Genomic DNA, 17,259 nt, shown 5'->3' on the forward strand with positions numbered 1-17,259 from the left:
TCAACACAAACAATTCTGTTGGTTTGGAGTTGGAACTAGAAGGCCTTTACATCCTCCTAGAGAATTAAAATTAGTGAAGACAAAAAAATAAAAGAAAAAAAAAAGAAAAGGATAAGTTAATGTTCAGAACTGAATGCATGAATACGTTGATTTCCCTTTTCTACAACACATTGCTGATAACCACTGGTGTTGCTATTTTAAGTCAAACCGTCATGCTCTAAAACCTAGTTCCAGCCCCAGATTTGCAGTAAATATTTTGCTTTTAATCCTGTGGATTAGCAGTTTTCTCACTCAACAGATTTATACAAATCACAAAGCTAGAAAAAGAAAATAAAAAATAAAACCAACCTACATTCATGATGACATATTTCTGTATTTAAGCACTTTTATGTGTGTTTATAAAGGCTTGCTAAATAGCTTTTCTATTACACAGGAATGTGAAAAATATATCTTCTGTAAAATTTCTTTTCATTCATGTCTTTTTTTTTTTCTAATGGTAATAGAAAACATAGGTATTTGCAAATATAGTAACTTTTCAGTTTCCTTAAAAAAAACAAGCAAGCAAACAAAAATATGATGTACCATACCAGAGGAAAAATTGCAAAAGGTACATTTTCCCAGGGCTGAATAGATGTTGTCTTAAACTCCTAGAGGTTTCAGTAATAAATTTTCATCTCTCTGAGAAGCATTAGATGAAAAGAAAGTTAGAAATGGTTAATCATATGTTTCACCTATAGAATACTGGTGTCTCCTTATTAAATAATAATTCCTTGTTTCATCCACTAAGTAGTAAGCACAACATTTCAGGAAGTATTTTGAACATCCAGGAAAAAATAATGGCTAAAAAAAATAAAAATAAAAGCTAAAATGAGATTGAAAGCCCCAACCAAATAACCAAAACCCCAAAACCCCACCCTTTTGGTCACTTAGGATTAGAACTGATGAGAAATAAATTCAGTGATAAAAGGAAGGGGGCTGTTATTCACCAGCAATGTAGTGGGACATAAGCAACTCAGTGCTTCAGGTGTCTGAATTAAATGTTTAAAAGTAGACCATGTTGCTGTTATGTTTACACTGGGGTTTTGTCACTTCACAGGGGCAGTTTCTTCCCTCTTGAACTCTACAAATTACAAGTGAAAGCAGGTGGCAGACTGCTTGGCTAGTGTCCCTAAAGAATCAGGCCCTGGAGGTATGGGTCCTGTTGTGGTTTAACCCTGGCCGGCAACCCAGCACCATGCAGCCACTCGCTCAGTCCCCCTCACCCAGAGGGGTGGGGAGGAGAATCAGAAAGAAATGTAAAACTCGAGGGTTGAGATAAGAACAATTTAATAATAAAAACAGAATTTTAAAAGGTAAAAAGAAAAACAACAATAACAATAATAATAATAACCACTATAATAGAAAGGTGGGGGAAAAGGATAAAATCCAAAGGGAAGGGAGAAGGGAAACCAAGTGATGCACAGTACAGCTGCTCACCACCCGCTGACCAATGCCCAGCCAGTCCCCCAGCAACAATCCCCAGGCCCCAGCTAACATCCCAAGTTTTATATATTCAGCATGACATCCCATGGTATGGAATACCTCTTTGGCTGGTTCAGATCAGATGTCCTGGCTGTGTCCCCTCCCAGTCCCTTGTGCCCCTCCAGCCCTCTTGCTGGATATAAACATCATATATATATATATATATATATATATATAAACATATAAACATCACCCAGCAACAACCAAAACCATCCGTGTGTTATCAACATTGTTCTCACATCAGAGCAAAAACCCAGCACTGTACTACCTACTAAGAAGAAAGTTAACTCCATCCCAGCCCAAACCAGGACAGTCCCCAGACCATAAATAGCCTAAGGTTCTGAACTTTATCAGCCCACGGCTGGAGTGGATTGCTTCATGCAGCCCTTAAGCTGCTTCTTTTTGTGAAAAGTTGCTTGCAACCTTCACGTCGCTCAGTAGTGAACAGCTGTACACCCTGTGCGGGTGCCCAGGTGCTGGCAGTGGGTGCTGCAGGGGTGGCCTGTGTGAAAAGAGGTTGGCAGATGCACTGTGCTGGACACAGCTGGTTCCAGGCACTTCCAATGGGTCCACCAAAGGACACAGCTGAGCCCCTTCAAAAAGACAGTAGTCCCTGCGGGAAAACGTGTTTAAGAAAAGGAAAAGATGCTCAACAGTCAGAGGATAGAAAAATAGTGGGAAACATGGCAGTGAACACCAAGGGCAGAAAAAGGGAGGGAGGGGGTGGTCCAGGTGCCAAAGAAGATTGTCCTTCATCCTGTGGAGATAAGCACACACTGGCGTGGGGGGAAAGAGTGAGAAGGAAGCTGCAGCAGAAAGAAACTGTTGTGTCCTGAATACTTACCCCCACCCCTGACACACTGCCTGGGGCAACCAGAGGGGTCAGTAAAGAAAACTGGGAGGAAGGAAGGCATTGGTTTAAAGTTTGTCTTTGTTTCTCACCACCTGGATCTATTTTAATGGGCAATAGATTATTTTTCACAAAATAAGTCTGTTTTGTCCATAACAGTAGCTGGTAAGTGATATCCCTGCCTTTAACCTCATGAGCTTTTTTCATCTTACTTTCTTCTCCTGTCCTGCAGAGAAGGGGGAATAAGTGAGAAGCTCGGTGGACCTTTGGCTGTTTACCAAGGCTTAACACCACAACAGGCTCTCTTGTTTAAAGCCTAAGACTGTCAGTCTTACTGCTATAGGTTCCTTTGCTTTCACAGTTCTTCATCAGTTATACCCTCTCCTTTGCCTCTCTTTGTAAACTGTTAGGGTTAAAGGCATGTGTCCCAGCTCCTTGTGCAACTTGACCTACTTAAACAGCAATGTGTCACCTTCTAGATTTATATAGAAACGTAGATATGTCTCCATATTTTTTTGTTTCAAGTTCATTCAAATATTTCTTCTCATTTCACCCATATCTCTTGCTGCCTTCTCCTATAATCTTTATAACATGTGTCATGTCCTGCCAAGAAGGAAAGAGGAGTGACTCAGATTTGCTAATTCTCTTGGTTGGAAAAGGATATGCACCATACCTGAAGTCCATATATAAACAAAGACTTTTATTCCATAGTTAGGCTCATTAGTAAATAATTGGGCAGCAGAAAGGCTTATCACTTGCCATGCATATAAAAATTTATGCCTTGCATTACTTACTAGAAGAGGGTCAAAGAATAAGAGAAAAAGCGGAGGGGAAAGGGAAGAAGAGAGAAAGCTATCACCAGTTCTGGGTGCAGTGTCAGGCCTGCTTATGGGGGCTGTTTCTTGTAGGAATGCTTGTGCGTAAGTCCCTTCTTTTATTCTTATTCCCCCCAAAATGGCACCTGCTTTCCTCTTTTCTTATCCTTCAGTGTGGACCACCTCTTATTTAAATCAGCCTTGCTTGCCATGTTATTTATCAAACATGCTTCTTATAGGCATGGGGGCAAGTCTTTTTGGTCTTGAATTGAGTCAGTAGTCATGACCTCCCCCTGCCACATTTACCTTTCCCCTAGTTACTGCAGAAATCTACTGACTGCTATTTCTTGGGACATTATTCACCTTCCAGCAAGCCGTTCCTTCTTATCAGGCTTTAGTTCCTCTTCAAGGTCATACAAAGTAAACTGTTGTTTGATCTTGCGAGTGTTTGAGACATTCCTTGAGTCTTTTAGACCTTCCCCAGACAGGCTCAGGGGATCCCCCTATTCCCTTAATGAGTTTTGTCTCCTGCTGTTGTTCAAACCCTTCTGAGCTTTCCTTGGTGTTAGTTTGTTTTTCCAGTTAGTCTCCAACACCGCATTAGATCTTTCTTCATTTCTCTCCTCTGTTTCTTTTGTGACTTTATTTTCTGCCTGTTTTTTTATAACAGCTTATTTAGAAGCTCATTTTTCCCACTGGTAAACTATATACCTCTATAAAAAAGTTTATTTATAAAAAATAAAAAAAACAAGTTTTATTTTGAAAAAAAAAATGTATGGGGAAAAAAAGGAGAAAAAAGAAGACTCTTTTCTTGAGAGGGTTCACAAGAGAATTGAACTGTGGTGAACAGTGTTGTATTCTTTTGCCTGGCTTTGGCAAACTTTGGGGTTTAGTCTTGGAAATTCAACTTTAAAGCTTGGTTCTCTTTTTGTGCACTCCTAGGCACCCTGTTGACATTCCTCTCTCCAAAGTCAGAAAAATCTGAAGGAAACCAATGTTTGCAAGTATATTCTCCCCTTCCCCATTGTTACACACAAGCATATAAGCAGACTGCAAAAGACTTTTTTGTACTATGGTGTGTTTCGGGAACAGGTGTATCTGGGAAACCAGGGATGATAATAGGTGGCAGGAGTGCTATGACAAAAGAAGTAAAACAGAAGGGTTCCCAAGATGTGATCTTTCCTCTCTTTTGCCTACTCAGCACATTGGCGATGAAAGAAATTTCTTTTCTGAAGTCATGTCACTTGAACAAGTAGAATTCTGATGTGGGAAGCCTCCCCACCCTTTCCTGGCTGAATTTCATGCCATTGGTTGTCTTTAGACTGTACAAGAAATCAGTAAAGCATAGGGCCATGAACTGGACCACATCTCTTGCTGTTAACACACTCAAAGAGTCTTGTTCAAAACAAAAAAAAATAAAAAAACCAAAACAAAGCAACCTCAGTATGGCAAAGAGAGGTATTGGGATAAGAAAAAGTGCAAGTTTTTTTGATTAATGATCTCAGACTATTTCTGTTCTTTTCAGAAAAGTGGTACTTACTTTCAGACTCTTTGCTGTCCTTTCTTCATGCCTCCACAATTAAGAAGAAAAAAACTCATACTGAATAATTTAGTAATCACTTAACAAAGGTAATCTGGGTTCAACAACCAAACTATTTCAACATGGAGAAAACTAGCCCTGTAGAAATCCAATAAGCTTCTTACTTCACACATGTTCTTCAGTCCTCGCTACTTGCCAGCCACCTATAACACTGTTTAAACTTTTGGGTTTTTACACTTATCTTTACAATATGGCAAAATTAAAACATTCACAGGCTAGTCAGTGATCAGTAGTTAATCTGCTCTGTATTCTTTGTCTCTTCCCTCTACTCTGAAGTCCTAGTTTCTGTAAGATACATTTTTGAAGAAGCCTCAGCAATCTTTTACTTTCAAATATATGTAAGGGAATTGAACAATCTATTACTTTGAAATATATGTGACGGAATTGAATACTACCAGTATTGACTCAGAGTCTTCATGACACCACCAGTCATAAAATAATTGTTTTAATGTCTGCAAGGGAGTCCTCCACACTCCCAAGAATTATTGTGCCATTTCCAGAACAGTAACAACGGTCTCTTACTGGGTTTTTTTTGCAGTGAAACTGTTCTACTCTACTTTCAGTCCCAGGATGGATTCAAGAAAACAGTCTAACAGCACGCACATACTTCTCTAAGTTAACCTTTAAGGAGCCTTCTGAGTTGCCAGTTAGTCATGGACATTTGCCAGGCCCTAGTTTCATTGCTGCAGGATGGGGCACACACATGTACCTCTCCCTGAGGGAGGATTTTAGTCAAGGTGTCTGGTGGAGTAATGATGAGTTCCTTACTAATGTTCCAGAGAGTGAAATCCAAAGATTAAGACTGGCACAAGTTTCTCCCAGCAGCATCAATAGGGAAAAAAAAAAAAAAAAAAAAAAAAACAACCAAAAAACCCAACCAGCATTACTTAGCTGCAAGGAAAAAGGAAAGAAAGACGCCTTAGAATAATTAATAGCAGGTGCAGAGGCTGTTGCGCAGGAAAAAATGCCTGGTGAATCTGAATCATGTTATTCCAAAATATGTGAACCATCCCTCACTGTCCAAAATTTGAAGATCCTATGAATCTTAATAGCAAGGCATTCATCTAGGTCTGTAAACTAATAATGTGTCAGAGCAAGATCTCTCAGCCTCCATAAATGAATTGCAAGATGTGCTTCAAAAGTTTAGAATATTTCTATTATTTTGGTACTCTTACATTTTCTGAAATGTGTGTTGGAAGAGTGAAAAATGTGAAAAACAGTGAAAATCATCCTATCTTGAATTTAACACAAGTTTTGACAAGGGTTTTTTTTTTTCTATGATCTGGACACTATATTATGCTTGAGTGGACTAACTGCCATGAGCACGTTATCATCTTCTGAGGTAATCACACTACATTTTAATTTTGTTTGGGATGTTAATATGGAATGTTGTGGCCACCAAGCACATGCTTTGCCTGAGAAGACTTAGTCAGGTGATAGTATTATGTGGCATATTATTTTTCATGGGCAAATTAAGCTCAAGTGTTTATCTCTGGATCCTTGAGAATCTAATGAACTACCCTGGGATCACACACAAGGCAACAGTGTAACTACAGTGATATATAGAAAATCACATTTTAATTTCTTCAAATAAACAAATAAACGCAAATATTTTAGAGGAAAATTATTAGACTGGCTTTCTATTATAAGATTAACACCGAACCAGTTACATGTTTATGCAACTATACTTATACAGGGCTTAGCACTAGAGTAATTTGAACTACAAAGTAAATGGAATATATCACTATCTCCTTTTGAGGTAAAGCAATAGTATTTGTCCAGCCATTAGGTCTGTTCCTCTAACAATTCAGTGTAATTTGGGATATCAGCCAATACCATAATTAAAAAAATCAAAATGCTATCTTTATCTACTTCAGCAAAATTTATCTGCTTCAATCAAGTTTATAAAAGATACAGTTTTATGATTTTTGGAAACTTCATTTGTCAAAGGAAGGGAATTACCTCCTGAAGCCATTAGCATGAGATGTGTATATGAAGATATGAAAATCTGAAAGATTTAAAAAAAAATGGTAAAATAATTGACCTGGTATAATTTTTACCTGTTAGTGAGTAAGTGACTTTTGTATTTAAGTTCACTCACAAAACTAAGAAAGACATTTTTCCAAGACTGATTCCTAATAGTATGAATTATCAAGACAGTCTCTTACTGGGATAAGCACAATAATCACCCACCATGTCTCATTAGTCTTTTGTTATCAAGGACAAGGTAATTTTCTGTAACTTCTATATTTTTCTTCCTGGGATATAGGAGAAAACAAAGATGTAGGAATCAAATCATATCTTACCAAACCACCAAAAATGTTCAATAGCATATAAAATAAGTTAATAGAATCAGAAAAAAAAAAAAAGATTTGTCAATTAAGATTTATTATTTAGAATTACTCAATGCTCATTCCTATAAATGATTAGTTGTATTTTACTTTACAAAGAATTTCTCTTACAGTCTGCAATTAATTTTTAATTAATAGTGTATTTTGAGAATTTCCCTTTCCTACTTCCCAAATTTCAAAACAATCAATTTATTTATTTTTTTTTAAAGAAAAAGTGTTGTTCTCCAGTTCTGATTTGAAATACATTTTTTTTTGCTGATATTCTTCTAATTTGGCTGGATATCATTCAGTCAAGTCAATATATTTTCAGGTTCCAAACTGAGGAAGGTTATTCTTTCCTGATCCTTTTTGTGTTTCATTCCACTCATTCACGGATAGAAAAAGTATTTTAAAACAACTGTTACCATGATATTTATTAAAAACAGATTTAGAAATACTAATAACATGAAAATTGTGTAGCAAAAATACTTAAGCTAAAATAAATAAAGCTCAGATTAGTTTTGATAATTATATGGCAACCTTAAACTTTTTAATTGATAATTTTTAGTACATTTTTAATACGTCACACAGCAAAAGGAAGATTACCAGCAATAAAAAATAATTTTAGGGACAAATCCTTTTTCCTTCTTAATTCAAAACTATTAAAGAAGTACCCAAATATAATCTTATGCCCATTTCCTTGAGAGACAACATTTTTGTGAGCAGCATTGTATCTTTACTTGTGTATCTGCAGTGAACATTGGCAGGAAAGAGAAAAGGAATCTATCCCCTAATGGTTAGGAATGCTTTATTATATTAGAAGCCCTACCTTGTATAATTTGCACTATAAGACAACTCTAATGAAGAAAAAATGGACCACTAATAATCTGACAACCACATTTATCCATAAAGAGGTTTAGTTTCATATCAGATCCCACCTTCAGCTCTATGAGACTCTACTATGATGGAAAGAATTCAAACAGTGGGAGAGAAATCTCCAGAACTTTTTTAATCTTTTAATTTATTTTTTTTTAGATATCCAGTTAACAAGCACAGTTCTGTATCAATTTCCAGTTGCATAGTCACAAGTCTAATGAAGCAGCAGGATCACTTAGGAACATTATATTTTCTTCATTTTTTTAAAACATGTAGGCAGGGCTAAGAACAGTGTCTCATTTTAATCAGCAGTCCAAAATAATCTGTAAATTAATAAATATCTGAGTAAAGATAGGGGTTATAACAATGCCAAAAGCATGCTGACCATAATCAGGTCATCTGCCAGCTCATCCATCTTATGTATTGTCTTTGGCAAATGCTAAATGCAAGATACCGAGAAAAATACCAAAAAAATCACTGCCCAGACTTCAAACCTTCACACCAACAGTCTTTTAGTCTGCATACAGGATAGTTTCTTCTTAGCCAGACGTTGCTTCCACACATTGTTGAATGGGTTTGTATGCTTCTCAGGATTTTTTCAAAGTCTGCCATGGTCAGAGTAGCCTTGGTTTTGTCAGGAGCCAGTCACAGGAAGGACCACTCCAGGTGCTGCCCTTCACTGTCTCCCTGATGAAGGAGGTTTTATAGATCTCCCATTGACTTGTGAAGGTGTTATCATTGTTTTCTGTCAATAAAAGTTTGCCTACATGCAGTATCTAACCAACTTAATCTACCATGAGATCTCAGCCCTTGATCTATATGCCTAGGCTTTTGCTGGAATTTGATGATTGTACCTCATAACCAAGAAAAGAAGAAAGAACTAATAATTGGATAGAAGAGCTTTCTAAATATCATTATGTTTTTTCTGATATTCCTGAAAATAATTGCTTTTTGAATAATTCTTTTTAATCTGAATAAGCAAGAGATTAAAAAAATGGGGGGGGGGGGGGAGGGGGCAGGAGGGGGAAGCACAACAACAACAAAAACGCAGGATAAAATAATCTGAAAAGGAACATTTCAGAGGCTTGCCTTGTCTTTTCCTGATTTCCAAAGGAACAATTTTGCTTTCCTTCTCACCGCATTTCCAAACTGTACAGCTATGTACTAGGAGACAATGGTGAGACTTTTCTCTTTCTGAGAGAAAAAATGAAAATATATATGTTAGAAAGAGATTATGAAAATGTTGGGGAATTAATTAAAAATAAGCAGAATTTGTAAATTTATTTTTATATCAGGGTATATCCACTCTCTATGTTTATTAGTCAAAGTACAACAGTTCTGGTTTTCCAGGAAAAGAGGTGAATGTCCAGATATGAATGAGTTAATTTTAAATCATTCCTCAGTTATGTAAATGCATAAAATCTAGTGCTACTTTCTATTTTTATTACAATCGTGAGACTGTCACCATAATTGATTAATTTTGTGCCATTCTTTCCCACTGATCTCTTTGTCACAAGAATGAGCTATCACAGAATTTTAATGCTTAGTACATTTTAGTTTTCATAATGTGTTCTGATTCACATTATAGTGACAAAGGTTGGCACAAAATCAGACCATATTCATAACAAAGGCTGTAAAAGAAAAATGCAGGAAACTGTATAGAATCCATCTTCATGACAATCTCAGAACAATGATAACAGAAAAATCACAAAACAAAACTCTTTATTCTTATGACAGTGTCGGTATTATAATATCACAATAATTCGAAATGCATTTCTTAACCTTTTTGATTGGATATATTAAATTCATTTTGCAGTATGGCTATCTTTCACAATATTTTAAACAGGACAGTAGGAGAAAACTTAGCATCAAAATGTGCCTTGTTAGAAATAGTTGTTTAATGGAAAATGCCATTTGGCTGCTCGGTAATTCCTAAATCTACCACTGAGTTACTGGGGAGAGGAAGTGGGGACAAGCAGGGAAGAAGGAAAAATCAATAGTTCTTTTCCATAGAACCTTTACACCACAAACTAGTTGTTTATTTCTGGGTCTAATGTTAGTACAATTATTTGATAAACTGCTAATATGGTGAAACTGTGAGTATCAAATACAAGAAACCTTCTTTAAGTCAGAAATAATTGCCATTTATTAACGTTGTGGGTTGTGATGCTATGAATTATGCATTGTCCATGTTCCTAGGATTGTGAGCCAAGAACCAGTGGTGAATTTATTTGCAGTTCTCAAGGGTAAACTAAGTTATGTTCTTTAACACCAAACTCATAGGCTGCATACGATTCCTACACAGGTCTATCCTTCTGTCTAATGTTAGGTTTTCATTTAGCATCACATTTTTTCAGTCTCTGTAGGAATGAAGACTATTATTAATATGCAAACAGACAGGTAAACAAACCTGGCTATGTTGTACTTTATTGTGAACAGGAAAAAAACCAACCTGTTCAACAGCTTGATGGACAGATTATTGGATGATGAAAATATTTTCTAGTTCAACAATGAAACAATAATCATAGATGCTTTAATTCAAAGGTCAGATCATATTTCTATTTTGAACAGTTTATATATTTGGCTGTGTACTCACACTTGACATACAACTCAAAGTTTTATTTTATCTTATTTTTCATATCTATTTCTGCAATTCAAGAGGAATAGGAGGGAATATAATTATAGTAATGTTTATTAATGTTTAGTATACTACAATGTGATTTCAGAAAAAACACTAAAATATTTATGCATGTATGGGATGTGTCTTGTCACCTGTGCTGCAATACTGCCCATAGAAGCTTGACATGTATTTAAATATTGCAGATTAGAAGCTAAGAAAGTATACTAGAGAATATACTAGGGAATACTCCATGCTTGCTTTTATATTCTAACCTTTGTCTCTGCTGTTACCCACTGTTGAAATCAGAGTATTTCAATACATGTGCTTTTGGTGTGACATGATACAGCTTCTCTAATAGCATCTAGGTACCAAGAAGAACACAGACTTTTGGAAGAGTGGTATAAAGAAAAAAGAAAAAAATACCAAACACACACACAAGCATTTCTTGTGATTTCCTGTTTCTATTGCAGTACATTTCCAGTAAGTAGTATAGTAAGAAACACTTTCCTGGCTCTGTCTAGGTTTGTACATTTGTTAATACCATTGTTTTTCAACACTGAAAGGTTAGTGAAAAAAAAATAATCCTGTTCTTATAATCTGGAGAAAGGACTCTTCTTCATGGGATTAAGATTGAATGAAATGCTTTATTTAGTTCTCTGAACTCATAAATGAGCATCTACTGCCTTGGGAGTCCGTGACCACTCCAGGAGAGGATTAAAGAGGTCTTGTTTACTGGAATAATTTTTTAGACCACAATTTCACTATTCAATAAGAGAAATCAACATCTATTACTGAAGTCAGCGAATTTTAAAGCTCAGTTCCCAAACATTGAGGACCAAAATTGTTCATCATCCATCTGGATTAAAGCTGAACACATCCTCCAAACAAAAACAGCACAATCTTATCTGAAAACACACAAATATGCAATTGTTTTGGACTCAAATTAGTGGAAATTAAGTTTATTACTACCCCAGTTGAATTGATCTCAGAAACAAAACCCAAACATCATAATCTTTAAACTCTATGTGTAGTTCCTGGAATTAACTCTTTACATTTGTCCGCATATTTTTATCTCTTAGGGACATTGCTTTAAATTTTCAGAGAAAGCTGTGCAATTGTTGATGAAACTGTTAAGTCCACATACTAGATTTTCCAAAATATGCAGTCATTTATTAATATTTGACAACCTCATCCCCATTACCTTAAGACAAAATCAGTGTATCTGGAGGAGGAGTGCCTATGCAGTTGTTAACGCAGCAGAACCTGTTGGTATATATTGCATGCTCTTTTTTTGCATGTCTGGGTCTCTCTAATCAGAAGAAACATGGCTATGGGAGAAGAGAGGAAACAAGTATTTGTGGTTCTTCACAGTATTCAGTAAGCGAGATGTGTCCCTAGATTAAGGAGCCAGGAAGTGCCTGGTCCTACAGATTACATTTGTACACTGGGTGTGCCTTAGTACTGCTAATGGAATGAAATACTTCCATTGAAATAATTTGCCCTGGGGCATGCTCTCATAATCTTCTTTTCATGATACTGTAATCCAGGAGTCCATTTTGTGAGGTTTGAACTATCCCTGCTAAGTGTTATTTTTCATTGATAAGGAGAGCATCAGAGTTTCTCCTACAGCATTAGGCATTTGCCTTCCATGACCACGACTGATTTGAGTGTCCACAAAAGGATTCCTGAACTTGGCCACTATCCAGGAATCTCAGCAGTGGCCACTTTCTTTCATCCTTCAGCAGCTGAATAGCCAGGATTACCAACAACTGTTCAGAAACTTGAAAGCACCAGAGGGGAGTAAACCCATTCTGGTACCAAGGTTCAAACTTCCACCAGTGGATACCTGGCCAGTGTCATCAAGGAGGTGTTGTCCTCCTAAACCACTGCAGTATGAGCTGCCACATGGACTGGGGTGGTCTTTGTAGATTCACAGAGTGATGGAGGAGGGATGAGTGAGACCTGGTCAAAGGCCTGCCACCACTCCACCTTCTTCAGCCCCAAAAGAGGGATTTGCACATCCCAGGCAAGAAGCATAGCCCCAGTCTGAGAGAGGTGGGCCATACAACTATAGCCTTTCTGCAGCAGAAGGGAAAGCCGGTCAGGTGGCCGAGGAACTTCCAGCAGCAACTCTGTTTGGTGGCCCAAGAGCTCTTCAAGGGCAGAAGCCTGGCACTGCCAGCAGCAGCCCTTTTGCTGACACTGCCTGCTTCAACAACTATAAGGGTGTCTGTCCTGGTCGTGTGGGGACTGACACACCAGGCTGGTTGTAGGTGTGATGGACTGTATCCAAGTGTGTGTGAGTGTGGATGCCTTGAGCATTTTACCTTGCATCTAGCAAATTTTGCTTTGCTTCCATCAGAAGTAAAAGCCTTAGACAAATGAAAGTGGTTTGTATCAGACTAGTTATCCCACTAGGTGACAACTGCAGGGAGATGGTCAGTTTGCTGTTCCCTGTCTGTGCTCTCTTCCTTGTGGAACTTGAACGTGTGTGATCCTTCCTCCTTGTACTGAAGAGTTTGTATTCTCAGCCTGAATAGTAATGGAGTGCAAAACGTGCTAATGGCATGAGAGCTCCAAGTCCTTGCCATAGTGAGTGCCCTATTAAAACCAAAACCAAATTAACATTAAAATCTGTCTCCAGATAAACCAAAGGGAAGTGCTGCCAGGGATCACACTTGTGCAGCTGTAAACGGGCTCAAAACCAAGGGTCAGTTCTACAGCCCACCCTCTTCCCTACATTCAGGAAGGATGAGTCAGTTTGAGCTATCTCAGTGAGGTTGTCTGAAGTACAAGTGAAGGGAGAAAAAAACCATGTCTCAAAGAAAGCAAACGACCCATTTCTGTGGGTTTGCTTGTTATTTTTAGAAAGGCAGCTTTGAAATATTCTGTGGAGATATTTTACAAGCTATGAGAACATAGGATTGCTTTATGAAATTACAACTTTCAAACCCTCTTGTGAGAAACTTTAGAAGTGCTACATGCTGTTATGTGTTATGTGCTAGCAATACTCTATCTTCTTCACTTTTAAGAATTGTTCAGTGTAAAACACGCTAGATTCCTTTTTCTTTTCTTTTTTTTTTCTTTTCTTTTCTTTTCTTTTCTTTTCTTTTCTTTTCTTTTCTTTTCTTTTCTTTTCTTTTCTTTTCTTTTCTTTTCTTTTCTTTTCTTTTCTTTTCTTTTCTTTTCTTTTCTTTTCTTTTCTTTTCTTTTCTTTTCTTTTCTTTTCTTTTCTTTTCTTTTCTTTTCTTTTCTTTTCTTTTCTTTTCTTTTCTTTTCTTTTCTTTCCTTTTCTTTCCTTTTCTTTTCTTTTCTTTTCTTTTCTTTTCTTTTCTTTTCTTTTCTTTTCTTTTCTTTTCTTTTCTTTTCTTTTCTTTTCTTTTCTTTTCTTTTCTTTTCTTTTCTTTTCTTTTCTTTTCTTTTCTTTTCTTTTCTTTTCTTTTCTTTTCTTTTCTTTTCTTTTCTTTTCTTTTTTCTTTTCCTTTTTCTTTTTCTTTTTCTTTTTCTTTTTCTTTTTCTTTTTCTTTTTCTTTTTCTTTTTCTTTTTCTTTTTCTTTTTCTTTTTCTTTTTCTTTTTCTTTTTCTTTTTCTTTTTCTTTCTCTTTTTCCTCCCTGGGTAATCCAACCTAGGGAATCTGTTAACAAATCTCTTTGGAGCTTTTAGTACAAAACCTGATTTCCCTGTGTGCTCTAGAAAGGAAGTCCTGGGAGAGGACAATTGACTGGAGGATGCTGGTTGTGGGCCTTGAAAATGGCTAGTTACAGATTCTATGTGTGATGTGTCAGTACTGGCACCCATTACAAGAAGACTGATCAGTTGCTGTTTCTCAAAGCTCAGCTTCAGCATTTCTAATGCCACCATCTAAGACCCTTCTTGAGATAACAAAACTATACATTTTGCCAGTTAATCCACCTACCTTGCTAACTGTCTAAATATCTTCACATTCTATCATTTGCAGAAAAGAAGATGGAGACTCATTTTTCTTCTCATTTACCTGAGTTGTGCCTGTCCAAGTTATGTAGCTGTCAAATTCAATACTTTCTAGCTCCTTGTCACTATCACTATCAATTTTATTCACAACTGCAAAAGAATGTGCTAGGTTACTTGTGTGATCTTTCTTTTATTTATTCTTATGCTTTTCCTTTTTCCTTCGACAAAGCTTGATTCTATAATTTTTCCTTCAAAGACAGTCTCCACACTTGGACTCTTAATCTCTCTTCCCCTCCCCGCCTCCCCCACCCCCCCCACCCCCCCCCCACCCCCCCACTTCTTACACTGTCTCATTGCTTGCTTGATTTTGGGGAAGACTATCTTCATTTTTGTAGCAGTCACTGAATTTTGATAAACTTTTCTTGTGGTCATTTCCTTTCTCTAGAATTGTGCTGTTCCTGACCACCATCGTCCAAGTTGGGAGTTCTATATTTGCTTTTTCCAACAGGCTTTTCACTTTTAATTCCATCCATACTTCCAGAGGGTGTCCTTGGTCTATTACTTGACTGACTCCTTGACCTGCAGCATTCATAATAGCAGTAGTGTATCTCACAGAGTTCCCCTCCAGCTATGCAGACCTATCATTTCAGTATAAGACTCTGCACTGTCTTCTGGATTAGTAGCTTGTCTTGAATACTGGGTGTTAGACACAGTCCTCCTCCTGAATGAGGATTCATAGACATCTCCACACATGTTTTGACTATAAAAAGCATAACCCTCCTGGTATCTACCTTGGCAATTTTCTCTCATATAATAATGATGACTGTCTATGCTTCTTGACCTTCTTTTGCCAAGGCCTTCGCTACATGCTCATGGTTTACTTACTTTAGTGGATGCAGTGCTCTCATGACTTAAGGAATCCTCTCTGGTTTTCTTGAGAGGTGCTGGTGTAATGAGTGATCAGCATCCTCTTCTTTCTTTACTCCTGTGTGTGCTACTATTTCTGTTTCTTAATCACCTCCTTTTAAGTTGACCCTTGCCACAATGCTCCTTTCTAGTCCATAGGCATGTCTGCCTTGACTGTGCTGTGAGGAGGATTGTGGACTCATGGACTTGCCTTTTCTGTACAGTCTGTGATTACAAGGAGAGCACACTGTCCCTTCCTGAAGAGAGGCTCCAGATCAAGTCCTGTGGAGACAGATCTTTCACTTTACATTTGTTCTTATCATGTTTCTTCTTGATTGCAGAAGATGAGCAGCTTTTACACCTACCTACATTCTCTGAATATGTAGAGGAATATAGCAAAAAACTTCTGCTTGAATCACTGTCACTACAGCTGTGAAACTGAGTTGGCTGCTGTTTTTTCATGTGTTCCCTTTCCTCTTCCCTGACTGACACTTCAGTGTCCAAAGACAGCTCATCTTCTTTCTGGTGTCTTCTCAGCTAATGGCTTAACAAAGCCAACAATACCACAATTGTCCAAAGAACAGTCACTGCTATTTAAGTCAGCATTATCCTGTAACTGACTTTACTGTTCAGTTCTCTTCACAGAAAAGTCCTAAGCAAAACTTCCTGAAACCTCTAGAGAACTTACTGTTGCATGAACCTCTCTGTCCTGAAATGGAACGTGATAGCCCTGGAGTTTCATCACCCAAGGAGGATTGATCAATATCAGTCACAGATGAACTGTGTTCATGAGGATGTAGTTCTTGAGAATCTGACTTATACAGAGATTTTAATAATTGATGAATCTGAACCACTTTCTTCATCATACAATGGAGTGTAAGAGTCATATTTGGCATGCTGATCATACGCTTCTAATTTAAAAAGGCAGACGTCAAGACTGACACATTCAGCTGAAGTATAGTGTTCCCATATTATGGGGTTATGGTAGGGAAGTCTCCAAGCATCAGGGCTGGCAAAACAGCCATTTTCTGAAGGCCTGAGTATGTATTCCTTGAAGTAATCTTCATTATGAATTCTGTGGAAAATAGAACAGGAAAACTGCTTGCAGAGCAAGCAGTTTGCTTTTGTTTTTGACCACTCCTGGAAGAAACAGAAACAGAATCCGTGCAAGCAGTGATCCAGATAGCCAACATTGTCAAATCTGTCCAAGTGTATGGGACTTTAGAATCAGGAGATGTTCATTTAAAGTCACCAGATATACTGGTTTTGGCTGGGATATAGTTGCATTTCTTCATAGTATCTCCTATGATGCTGTTTTGGTTTAGTGGTGAAAACTGTGATTAACACCAGCATGGTTTAGTTACTGCTGAACAGTGCTTACACACCTCAAGGCTTTTCCTGCATCTTAGACTGCCCTGCCAGCAAGTAGGCTGGGAGTGCACAAGAAGCTGGGAGAGAGCACAGCTGGAACAGCTGACCTCAAAAAATCAAGCCATATCCCATACCATATGATCTCATGCTCAGCAGTAAAAGCTGTGAGAATAATGAAGTAAGGGATGTTTCAAGTTACAGCATTTGTATTCCCAAGTAACTGTTGCACTTGATGGACCCCTGCTTTCCTGGAGACATCTGAACACATGCCTGCTGATGGGAAGTAGTGAATTAATTCCTTATTTTACTGCTTTCACATGCAGCTCTTGCTTTATTTATTAAACTGTCTTTATCACAACCCACAAATCTTCTCACTTTTACCCTTATAGTTTTCTCCCCCATCCTGCTGGGGGTGTGTGGGAGGGTGGGGTGTAAGTAA

At 37.5% G+C, this 17,259-nt stretch overlaps 1 pseudogene; it reads right to left on the reverse strand.

Moving 5' to 3' along the window:
- Positions 1-1,908: 1,908 nt before the first annotated feature.
- Positions 1,909-17,259, reverse strand: part of LOC121080736 — a 76,998-nt pseudogene continuing 61,647 nt past the window's right edge.

The sequence above is a fragment of the Falco naumanni genome, chromosome Z, assembly GCF_017639655.2.
Source record: "Falco naumanni isolate bFalNau1 chromosome Z, bFalNau1.pat, whole genome shotgun sequence".
Classification (NCBI taxonomy): domain Eukaryota; kingdom Metazoa; phylum Chordata; class Aves; order Falconiformes; family Falconidae; genus Falco; species Falco naumanni.